Source organism: Canis lupus, chromosome 25 (genome assembly GCF_011100685.1).
Source record: "Canis lupus familiaris isolate Mischka breed German Shepherd chromosome 25, alternate assembly UU_Cfam_GSD_1.0, whole genome shotgun sequence".
Classification (NCBI taxonomy): Eukaryota; Metazoa; Chordata; class Mammalia; order Carnivora; family Canidae; genus Canis; species Canis lupus.
In genome coordinates this window covers 46,966,830-46,979,411 of record NC_049246.1, presented here as the reverse complement: position 1 = coordinate 46,979,411, position 12,582 = coordinate 46,966,830, and the positions used below count along the sequence as shown (strand labels likewise).

Here is a 12,582-nt window from a genome sequence, read left to right as displayed (position 1 = left end):
GTTTCCATCAGAGGTCACCGGGCCACTGACCTAACGGCTCCAAGGCTCCTGTGGGCGGCCGTCTTCCCCACTCCCTCTGTCACTCGTGATTCGCTCAGATGCCCTACACGGGTCCTGAGCGTCCAGGCTCCGAGGCGGCCTGCCCCTTCACCTCGCCCCACCCCAACTCACCGCATGCTGCAAGGGATGTAACGAGCCGACTGACTTTGCAGTGTTTCGCTATTCAACGTCCTACGTTATTACACCCTCTACGATGTCAACTTCTGCTACCTTAGCGCCACCGTATACACAGCACAGCCTCTAGCCCCGCGCACTGAGGCTGCGTTGGGGAGCAGAGGGTCGCAGGGAGCGGGAGGAGCCAAGGTGGCACTGCCACAGCCCGTGGATCTGACGGACACAGAAGAGCCACACGGAGATGCCAAGTGGAACGTGTGTAAATTGGACCAGAGGTGAGGAGGACGATTCATCTGCTGGGGAGAGAGCTGCGTGCAGGACGCTGAAGCCCGTAACCGGGGGAAGGATAGAGACAAATGGATGGAAAGCCCAGCCTGCGTGAGCAATGTAAGACGGCAATTTAAGCAGGAATAAATCTAATAAAAATAGGATTTAAAATGTTTACAACAGACACACTTGTGTAAAAAAAACAAAAAAAAAAAAAACAAAACCACACAATCAATTAGCATGAGAGTCTAACTTTACTCCACGGGAGTATTTTAAAAGCACAGATGGAGGATGAGGTCCCGGCGTGCGGCACGTTCGTCTCCGGAGCTGCCACCCGAAGGTAAGGTCCGGGGCACCTCTCCCTGAAAGGCTCTTCAACCAGAACCCCAGGGAGGACTCCCATAAATAACGCACGCCACCAGGGATTGTAAATCTTCCAGTAACAAATAAAAGATCCTCTAATGTCTCAACTCAGTTTTAAATTACAGCTCAGTGATCATTAAACTATCTTATTAATTAAGAAGAAATTAATTACCAAATTACCAAATTATAGTTCTGAATTTGTGACTTCGTGAGGAATGAAAAGAAACCTGAGGTGGGATTTCTCTTGCTGAGAAAATCTTGGAGTTGGTCAATGTTAAGGGAGGCGTGTTCGGTATGCTGGTAGCCCTACATCCGTCTCTTAGATTGGTTTTCTTATCACCTGAGTTTTTTTTTTTTTTTAATTTTTAAAGTTTTTTTTTTTTAATTTTTATTTATTTATGATAGTCACAGAGAGAGAGAGAGAGAGAGAGAGAGAGAGAGGCAGAGACACAGGCAGAGGGAGAAGCAGGCTCCATGCACTGGGAGCCCGACGTGGGATTCGATCCCGGGTCTCCAGGATCGCGCCCTGGGCCAAAGGCAGGCGCTAAACCGCTGCGCTACCCAGGGATCCCTATCACCTGAGTTTTGAGTGTAGATGGGGCTACGCCAGAAAACAAGAGTGGGGAGGGGCACGCATGAAGGTCTCTTGGGTCGTCTGACGCTTGATGACATTAGTGAACCAGAAGGATCCACGGTCTGGCCTGGCACCTATGAAGACCCTGCCAACTGGGAAATACAGTTCCCTCATCTTCTAAGACGAGGGGTCGACTCCACGGAGCTCCCGACTATTCTGGAAATGCTAGATACCAAGCTTTCTTTACCTTCCTAGGACCAACGTGTACCTGACAGTCAACACGCACTGACCAACTGGGTACCTGAGTGAACACATGAACCCACAGTGGGGTTGGGGGGAGTTATGAGAGAAGGCAGGAAGAGCTTAAAAGGGCAACTGGAAACATCTCTAAGGATCTCGTATGCAAAGAGGAGTGGCCAGCGTGAGCTTTATCCTCGAGGACAACAGGGGCCAGTGAAACCACTCAAGGGCTGGAGACAAGCCCCAGGCTTTGGAAGAACACCTGGTGTGGTGTGGGAGCCGCAGGTCACTCCATCCGGATGTGGGGCACGCGGGGGGCGAGGGGCTGTAGCAGAGCTGCTGTGGCCTGGATGCCAGAGCCTGGACACGGACCTCCAGTCTTGAGACTCATCTCTAAAACTGCTGTCACTCTACCTTCATACTTGATTAATGCTTCCACAGGGTATTGAATACTAGGTGGACCTCACATCATTTGACAATTCAAAGCTACCCGAAGGAGTTGGTTCTTTTTTTTTATTTTTTAAAGATTTTATTTATTCACAGAGACATAGGCAGAGGGAGAAGCAGGCTCCCTGCGGGGAGCCCGATGTGGGACTCGATCCCAGGACCCCAGGATCACGCCCTGAGCCAAAGGCAGACGCTTGACCGCTGAGCCACCCAGGTGCCCCCAAAGGAGTTCTTCTAAGGTGATTGAAGCTCAGTGATGTGTTTGGGGGGAACCTCTACAGTTTAAAAACCTGCAAAGCGGATTTAGTCACTTGAACTATTCTAAGCCAAGGTTCCCAAAGCCTGAGTATGTTGATCCTTTTGAGAAAGACCCGCCTGGACCCCATTCCTGTTCTCTGCCCTATGTCAGACCTTCCCAGCAGCACAGGGGACCCGCAGAGAGGAGCTCACTGTCCTGGGTCTAGCGAGGCTCTCCCCCCCACCCCCCTGCCACTACCTGTGACCTCCCCCCGCTGCTCTCGGGAGCGGACGTGTCCCATTCATTCCAACCCACCGTTTGCACCAACGCAACATTTATGGTTCCATAAACAGGCCTGCTCATTTCCACATTTCTGCCAAACAAACCATAAACCACCAAACGGTTTCCTAATTATGACGAATATTAATAAAGAAGGAAAGGGACCCTGTAACTGAACAGGTCATAAAAATAATTTAGGGGTGGGTACGAAAGAAATGATCTTCTACGCATCCACTCTCTGTTTCCTCATCAGTGAAAACCTGGCTTTGGACAAGAATCAACTGCTGGCAGCTGTGCCCCAAGCGAGTCATCAGGAGAGAGGATTGGGGTGGGGGGTAGAGGGGAGATCCTCTGATGACTTTTCTAACGTGTATCTGAGCGTAAACCATGACAATATTTATTATTATTATTTATTAAAATTATAATTATATTATTATAATAATTATATTATTATTTATTAAAAATTATTCAATATTTCAATATTTTTTAAAATCTCAAATCCAAAGCAGGCTGTGGTTAAAAAGCCAAGCTCACTTCTGTTTCTTCTGGGGAAGCTCTCAAGTTTTCTAGGAACTAATGAAGTCTGAATTCTTAATCTGAGATTCAGTTCTTGTCTGTATTCTTTTTATCTCGTTGTATTAAAACAAATTTATCTTCATTTATGTCGCAATTACCTATTAGGGTTGTTAATTTGCTGGAAATGAAGCTATTGTTTAATTGCTCCTATTAATCGGGGGATTTAAATGCCGAGTGTAATAAACAGTTACCTTCAGGACGGAGCAAAGTCATGGCTGCTGACATTAATTTCAGAATGAGGGGAAATTTCTACCATGTCCAAGGCGGCTGGATTCCCCACTTCACAGAAAGTCAAAGAATGTAAAATGAAGAGAAACCTGCGCTGAAATGAACACGGTTGATTCGATGTTCCTTTACACACGTACCTAATTTTCATCTCAAGTTATTATCTGTGGTCATGGAGACATCAAATCTTCCTGCAGAAAACTCACACCTGTCTTTCACGACACCACTGTCCCCGAAGGTCGAGTCCCAAAGGGCAGCCGCCAACAGGAAAGCGAGTCCCACAATCGCCGTGGACACCAGGCCGGCAGGGTGGGAACCACGATGCTGACTGCCCACTGGGTTCCAGGCTCCCAAGGACACAGGGTCCCTGGGTCCAGACCCACAGGACTGCAAATGTTCACTTCTCTGGTAAGTGTCAACATATGCCAACACCACATTGTCAAGCGTCCTTCGGCAGGTGTTGCCAACAGCCAGGCTGACCAAGGGACTGCTGGGGCTCCGATCGGCTTCGATCAGCATCTCTCCCCTAAGAGAAAAGGCAGGCATTGCAAATGGCACTGCCTGGGGTCCCCCTGCAGAACTGCATCTCAGGCTTTGGTCTGTGCCGTGCGCCAGCACGACAGGATGGTCAGTTCTGGACCTCCTGGGGGATCCCTCCCTGACCATGAGCCGTCTGGTCTTCCCTCGGATCCATGCTCATAGCCATGTTCTCTCCAGCTGATGGACCCCACCAGCACCATGCTCCGGGACCTTCACCACGTCACCCCTCCTCACTGTGCAGGCTCCTGGCTGGCTGTCCTCCCTGCACGTATGGGGTGCAGGCTCCCTCCTGGCTATACGCCCCTAGGTCTGCACCAGGCTCAGGGAGACGAGGTGCTCCCTCCCCAGCTGGAAGGGCCTCTTCTGTGTCTCTGGCTGGGTGTCCAGACAGGAGGTTCAGAAGGGACACCATCCCACCCAGCATCTGGTATTAATGTGATGCTCGGTGCACACCCAGAGAAGTAGGGACGGGCTTAGGCCCCTGAGAGCCCCTGACACCCAAAGGACACTGGTGCTGCTGTGCTGCTTGGCTCCCAGGGGCACCCAGTGTCTCCAACGGGAATGGGCACCAAAGATCTGAGTGATGCCTCTCAGGAGGAACAGAGAGGGAGAAGGAGGCATCCCAGCTCTGCTCCCACCTCCCTCCACCACAGGTGAGGTTGGGATGAAACCGTGAGGCGTGTGTGACCCAGAAGGTGAGGCAATGAAACCAGTGACCCTGGTCATGCCTGAGCATTGCCCATTCTCTGCTCACTCTGTGGGGTTGGCGCCCCCACAGAGTGAGGGGGGGGGGCGTGTGTTGGGGGGGCGTGTGTTGTGTGTGTTGGGGGGGCGTCCTCAGAGACTTTACCGCAACCCTACTCACTCCCTGTTTCTTTCCTTACATCACAGAGCAGCTAGTACACGCCAGGTAACCTGCCGGATGGGGAGAGATCCTAAGAAGCTGTTGTCACCATCACTGACAATGGTGACACTGCAGCCAGGATGCCCAGCATGGCTTCTGCTGTTGGAGCATCCCACGGAAGAGACCATTCAGGCAACTTCCCATGACATTTTACTAAGGTGTCAAGAAGCAGTGCTCATCGGTCTTGGCCTAGAACCCCGGAGCCCCTCACTCCTTGTCACAGAATTCAGCAAGACTTTCTGGGCACCAGTGTGTCAGATCCGTGACAAGCTATGTGAGCATGAGCAGCTTTAAAGGCACAAAAGTCCGGATAATTCTCAAAAAGGGAAATGCTGAGAAATTACAAATCTTGCGGGAATGCTGACGAATCCTTAAAAGCAGGAAGCATTTGGAAAAAACGATCAGAGAGGCATGAAACACGAGAAGTGTCAAGCCTGCCGAGTGAGTGGTCAGCAGCGTGGGATGAGCATGGGTTCCAACAACCATGAGGCTGGTGTGGGGCCTCTGGCTCAGCTCTGAACCAGGAGAAGGTGGGGAGTCTTAGCACCCATGAGCCGGGGGACACGACAGAGTGGCTGCTGGCCACAAACCCCAGGGCTCTGCTCCGAGCATCACCAAAGTGAGATGCTGGGTGGGGGGAGCTGGTCCCCCAGCAGGTGTGGAGACCTGGACGAGGGCTGGGATGCCATTTGGTCACCTGGACCTATGGACAGGGGGCTTCTCCTTCGGGATCTCTCCAGCTCAGAAGTCAGGGCACTTTGCTCTTAATATGCTGCCAGGCAGCATTTTATTCACTGTCCACGTAACATTCAGTATGATTCCTCCCCTTAATTGAATAAATAATCATGAAGACAAGTTAGCAGAGCTAGAGAGTAGCTAAGGTAGGTTAGGTTAATCTGAAATGAAGAAAAATGTTCAAAAAGTGTAAATTAAAGACCTTCCAAAGAGGGAAGCTTTCTGGACTAGATCACGAGGATATTCCCACCGAGACCTAAGTTCGCATGGAGCTCAGCACACACTTGGAAGAGGAAACATTCCAAGTGCTACAATTAAACCCCGTGCAAAGCCGTTCAAAAGACCAAGAGATGATTAACTTTCTCTCTCACTTATTCTCAAGTTGGATGCAAATCAGTGTCTTTCAAGACGAGGCACGTGAATATCCCAATAAATTGGCAATACAACTTAGATGGCAGGCAGGATCTGAAAGATAAATGGCTTAAACAAAGAGGGGAAAAATGAGCCTGTCACTTCTTCTCAACTCATCAAGCTGTCTTGCGGAGAAAGTTGATGATTCCAGAGCAGAAATGTCTCTGACACCCCCTGAAGGTGAAAGCTCATCCCGGGATCCTTCCCCCTGCCTGGTGAGGCTCCGCGCCCTTCCTGCTGCGCCGCGTACATCCATCCACCCTTGCTTCGAAGGTGAAACCACGGGCCACAGAATGTACTAACCCAGTTCACAGGGGAAGTGAGAGAAAGGCAGACTCGGGGTGAGGGTACAGACACACTGCGATCCCCAGGGGTGTGGGGGGCACAGGATCCCACGAACATGGAACCGACGCGAGGAAAGACACCGCCGTAAGGATCTTCGAGCGTGGAAACGGGGAAGGAACCACAAAGTATGACAGACGCATATTGCTGATTATGCTAAGTTATTCAGGCCAAAGAAATCACACAAAAACTTAAAGCCAGACGAGATGAGGATCAACGAGGAACAGACAGGGCCCAGAACGAGAGAACGGGCAAGCCGTCGGAACCGCGCACAGGTTCTGAAACCAGAAACAGTGAGGTGCAATCTCCGGGTGGTTTCCTTTTTGCAAAAGTTAACAGAGTTTGATTAATATTGGCTTAGCCCAATTCATCGGGTCTAATTTACTTCCTGCTTGAAGATATATGTTTAAGGAAAAAAGGAGCTTAGGAATTTCTCTAATCCCCCCGTTTGCCACAAGCGCATTCTCCTTCAGAGATCTTTTAACTTTCAAGAAAAATGGACTTATCTATCACAACTGAAGCTGTTTTCCTATTTCCAGAAATAATTATCCTTACAACAATCTCCATAAAAAAGACATTTCCCTCTTAAAGTGGGAGAGGAGATGTCTTGGTTGGAACCAGAGAAAATTATTCCTCTCCCCCGGCTCTGTTAATAATGAGCCAATGGTGGTGGCCCCAACGCGAGAGGCCTTCGTACAAGTGACAGTGACACACAGGCTGAATTATACAATGTAGTGTGATGCAATTAGGAAGAAGGATGACATGACAAAACAGATTTCCACTCGGTCTTCAACGGGACTCCGTGCATTAAGTCATTGTAACGCTCTCCCCGCCGCCCATCAATTATTATTATGTAACGGACGCTACCACCCAGAAACCCACCCTTTCAAACATGCAAGATTCCTTTGGGCATGTCTTGCCTTTTGTGATGTTCTAGGATATTAGGCAGTGAAGTTATATGCATTCGAGGGCCCAAGTAAAGAAATGATATAACAACTATTTAATTAACACACAATTCTGGAGAATTCTTTTCCATAGGTCGTGGTTACTGAAGAGTTAAGTAGATCACGTAGAAAAACTTTCTGTAAGTTTTCTCTTTTTTCTTTAACAAGAAATTAAGTTTATCAATTGCCATTGTAATTACTCACAGCACCTCAGGTAATTAAAAAGGATCTAAATCTAATTTTATTTACATTTAGAATACCGGAGGTCATCGCCGATCAAGATTTCACGTTTGTGACTAATAATGTTTAAGTGTTAATTAGAGTCCAGCAGAGAATACGGATTGATTTTGAATTTGTAATCTGCTGTGATTTAGTGACGGTGGGGAAGTCAAGCTATCCCTATCTGTTACCGCCAGTTTCTCTGAATTATGGAAATTCTTAAAAGAACTGTGCATCCATTTTAATTCCAGAAAGCCTCATCTTAAAAAGGTGAGAGCTCACAATACTATTGCACACCTCCACCTGTGAGTGGGAAAGTACTTCACGTGAGATGTAGTTTCTCTGGACCATTTTAATGTAAAATACTCGTAATGTAAAATAATATTTTAAATGGAAGAGCAACTATTTTGAGTTTTCCTCAATTTTTAAAATGCAAATTCTTAAAAACCTGCACAAAAAAGTTGAAAAGAATGAGTGAATGCCCAATTACTTACACACCACCTAATTCCCTAACTGTAACATGTTGTTGCTATAGCTGCGTTATCACATACCCACCCATCGACCCATCCATCTTATTTTTTGATGCATTTCTAATCCGCTGCAGACACTAGTTCCCTCCACCAGATACATTTCAGCATGCGCATAATTAACTCATTAACTGTGCAAGGTTCCTTTTGAGATTAAATGTACATACCATAAAATTCAAGAATCTCAGCTGTGCCTTTCCACTGGGAGTTGTGACAAGTCCCACAACTCAAATCACCACGAAGATTCAGATGTTTCCATCCCCTGGGAGGGCTCCTGCATGCCCCCCCACATCCCTTCACTCTTGCTCAAATCCAACCTTCTGGGTCTCCTGGCCATAGATTACCTTAGCCTTTGGCAGAATGTGACATAAATGGAATCCTCCCCTTCCTGGCTCTTTACTGAGTCATGTCTTGTAGACACAGCCACAATCCCAAGTTTGCAAACTACATCACTGGAGCACCAAGATACTAGAGTCCCGGGGAGGGACATTACCAGGTCTTCTTCTCATCCCACTGAAACACGATCGTCCTTCCCTGCCTTCCCTTGCAGGTTCCTAGAGGAGATGGTGATCTTCTAACCATGAAGAACACTGACACCGAATTATCGACTTTCTGTGGTCCTGCCAAGGATGAGAAAGGGACTACGTACCCATATCTTTAGAACAGCAAATCCATTTCTAAATTTATTTGACCCGGGGTATATGCATTGGCTGTAGATAGATTATAAAATGACCCTTTAGATCATAAGTTCGAAGCCCTTTCTCCTTTACTCAAGAGCACTGTGTTGACCCACCCTAAGAACACATCATCCTCAAAAAACGAACAAAAAACTGAGGAATGCTATCCTTGATGACACCATGGCTCAAACTTGCCAAGAAAAACGGAGTTAGAAAAACCCATGGTGGACACATGGGAAACAAGTCATAGACTCACAGACTCAATTCTCAGACAGCAACCAGCAAGCAGGTCATGAAAAGTTATCATTCGTACCCCAACAGTTTTAAGAGGTTAAAAACTCAAAAAACGTTCCACACAAGTGATGGCACTTCCAGCTGAGGACAGTCGCCTCCTCTCCGACACCTACTGTACCACTGCAGGATACACAGATTCTACTCTTAAGACCGTAAGCAAAAGGCACACCTAACAACTATATCACCAGGTGTCTCTTAGGGTCAAAAAACATGAAAATTAAATCTGCAATACTGCTGCTTCAACACCATTCAGGGGTAATATTTAAAGAGAAAGGAAGTGACTGTGACTTTTATTTATTCAAAGAAAGTAGATTTTCCCCCTGAGCTCTGCAGTTCCTCCACAGATACTGCTACTCATTGCATTTTATCTAATAGCAATAAATATGTTTACAGACAAGCTTTTTGAGTGAAGCTTTTGGGAATTCATTTTAAGGGGGGGGGGGGGGGACCCAACGTGGATAGATAAAAAGAGCTCAAATGTGTGCTAGTTAAGAACTCAAATCATTAGTATCTACCTCAAGAATTAAGGAAATTAAAAGGAATGTTCTCTCTTCACTGCAGACACTCAAAATACACTTGTGAATGAGGCGTGTAAGTAAAAGGCAAGTTTCAGCCCAGGAAATGTAATATGCTAAATAACGCTGTGAAAGCAAGTTTAGAAAATCTGAGTATTTAGTACCTTCCTCCAAAAACAATGTAATAATGTAAGTGAGAAAAAATAATAGCATTGTCTTTGTTTTCAAAAACAGATTTCTCTTTTGGTGGGCAAAAAGACAAGGAGAAAATGTTAAGTTTACAGAGGCTGAAGCCAGCCTTCAAATGTATTAAAGATGCACCCAACAGGGGCTTTGATTCAAATGCACATGAAGCAGAAGATGAGGCTCTCGCTGCTCTGGACCTTGACCTGGCCCCTCTGTCCACCCCCTATGGCTCTCCTGGGCTGCAGCGGGGCCCTGAGCAAAGAGCCAGTCACCTGCCTGCAAACATCAAATCCACACACGACAACAGCTGGCCAGCAGACAGTCAAAGGAATCTCATTGCAGCCCGCGGTCTAGAAAGTAAGGAGAGCATCACAGTGGCCGCGACTCACAAACATGTAGCTTTGAGCCACCCTGACCCTACAAAAGACGGGCCAGAACGTGTCACAGATGAAAGGCATTCCGACAAAGAAAAAGACATCTGATGAGAAGAGTAATTTACATCCCACGAGCAAACTGGCGATGGGAACAGCAATTTGCTGGTTTTTGTATTTTCCGAAACCGCTTCCGTCGGCCGTGTGCAGTGGGCTCCAAGAAGCACGTGAGGCTACCTGTCCGGAGAAGGCTTGCTTGCAGGTGCCCGAAGACCATCAACGCAGGAATTAACAAGAGTCCACCGGAAAGATGTCTGCATTCGGAAAGCATGATTTAGTCTCCTATAAAGACTCAACTCTGCATTTGAGACTTTCTGGCCTTTATAAGCATTTAGCTGTCATAACATCTATAACTCAGCCCAGAAAAGGCATCATAGAGCGTTTATTATAAATCTTACAGAACATATAAGGCCCCTTTGCACTTTAATCATTTGCTAACAGTTACAATAAGATTGTATTAAAAATTTAAACTGCCCTACTTAAGCAATTTACCTTCAAACGGCCATTTCCAGGGAATGAATCCAAGGGATATGAATGTCGAACCCTTGGTCAGATTTATTGCGCCAAAGAATATTTCTCCTGATACAGCTCTGATGAGTGAAGGCTAATGACTTTAGTTTTATTACTTTTTAAGCACTTAATGGGGAAATTTAGACATTTTCACAAGACTGAGCTTAAACAAGAATGGTGCATTTAAAAGTGGCAGGCAGGGAAAGCTCTGGGAGATTGCTTTGGACATCCCCAGATTTAATACAATCAGGAAATTTTAAGGCAATGACTAATAGCACAGACTTGCCTCTACCATTATTAGTATGGGGTTTGGGTTTTTTTGTTTTTTTTTTTCCCTACTCTCTTAAATATTTCGGAGAATATTTAGCAAAAGAGTTAGCCATAGAGAATTTTATTATTATACGTGTAAAATTTTAAAGCCATTTAAAAAACTCCACAGTATTTAAATTTTTTTTTTTTTTTTTTTTGGCCTCACACTTGTAAACCAGCTACCGTAAGGAGGTCACAAAGGAAATGCCATAATTATCTCTGTGTAATTACCCAAGCCCTGGCAAGGAGCAACTGTTTCTACCACCAACCATACTGTCAGCAGGAAAATTATCTCTGAAATGTTCAAAAGTGCATCTAAAAGTTTTCCTTTACTTGAAGTCATTTTTCCCCCCAACTTAAGCCCACAGCTGTGATCCCTCAGATTTCAATTAATGCCGAGGCAGTAATCCTATCAATCACCGAGGACTATAAATTTCTTATCTTTCTCATTAGCTACACCGTTGCACAGCTTAAATATAAACATACCTTGCCACAGGACTGTAAATTATTCGGCGCCAGCAACTCTACCCACAGTCAGAAGGGGTAGGAATGATTGGAGCAAATCCGTGGTGCACTTGCTACACTAAAGCTGATTTACACTTCTCAAAAAAATAAAAAACCACCGAGATTCACACTGACAGCGGATCTCTTTGAGTTTGCTTATTTGGCTTAAAACTGGTAATGACCTGTCTTTATTAGTATTACTAAGTTTTATGTGCAAAATCCAATTTTCTGGGGAAATATATTTTTTGCTGCATCTGCCAATAATATCTGCTGCGGTTACCTGTAGCTATTAATTTTTTTAGACCTAAATTCTTCAACTTACTTTGAAAGCTATTCAAAAAAAAAAAAAAAAAAGGGGGAAAAAAAACCCCACCACCCAACAATCTTCTTGAAATAAAACCGAGCACACCTGTACCCTGTACCAGGACACAGCAGAGGCGGGGGCTGGGAGGGACAGCGCCCCCAGCACCTGCCGCCTCCCTCCTGTTAACACCTGCGTCCGAGCCTCACGCGACCGGCCTTATCATCACGTTTTCCCTAATGAGACCGCGTCGTCCGCTCCACAATACACACTTTGTATCGTCCCATAAGGGCAGAAACTTCATGAACCATGAACCGTGCGCTCCGAGCAGGGCCAGGGAGGATTTCGCGGGCGCGAGGGACGGGCCCTGCCAGCAGCTGAGCACGCGTCCTCGGGCTTCCCGGCCGATCCCGGCCGATCCCGCCCACCTGCACCTCGCCTAACCCAAGGGGCTTGGGGCTTCCGAATGAGAACTGATGCGGTGCAGGTGCAGGACCTCCCTACCTTCAGCCCGCTGGGCTCCCCGACCTCAGCCGCAGGAAGCCCGGGCCGGTGCTGCCACCTAGTGGCCCTGCCGGCAGCCCGGGCGCCAGCCTGGGACCCGCAGGAGGCGCGGGGCTAAGGCGGGGTTAGAGGCGCGCTAGGGAGGCCCAAAGCTCTCAAGAGCTCGGGGACACTGGGCCGGGACGAGGGGCCAGCCCAGCCTCGGGGGCACAGAAGTGGCCGCCGAGAATCACTATCTGTGGGCGGATGACAAACACCCAAGAGAAGCTGTGGCAAAAAGCCAAGCCAAAAACGAACCCCCGACCCGACACAAACCCAGAAACGAGCGTCCAGCCCGGGCCGCCTC

General features: G+C 47.2%; 1 protein-coding gene across 16 annotated transcripts in view; it reads right to left on the bottom strand.

The window, feature by feature from the left end:
- AGAP1 (ArfGAP with GTPase domain, ankyrin repeat and PH domain 1) overlaps positions 1-12,582 on the bottom strand; it is a 532,124-nt gene that overhangs the window by 284,256 nt on the left and 235,286 nt on the right. The gene's annotated exons all lie outside the window — the stretch shown is intronic.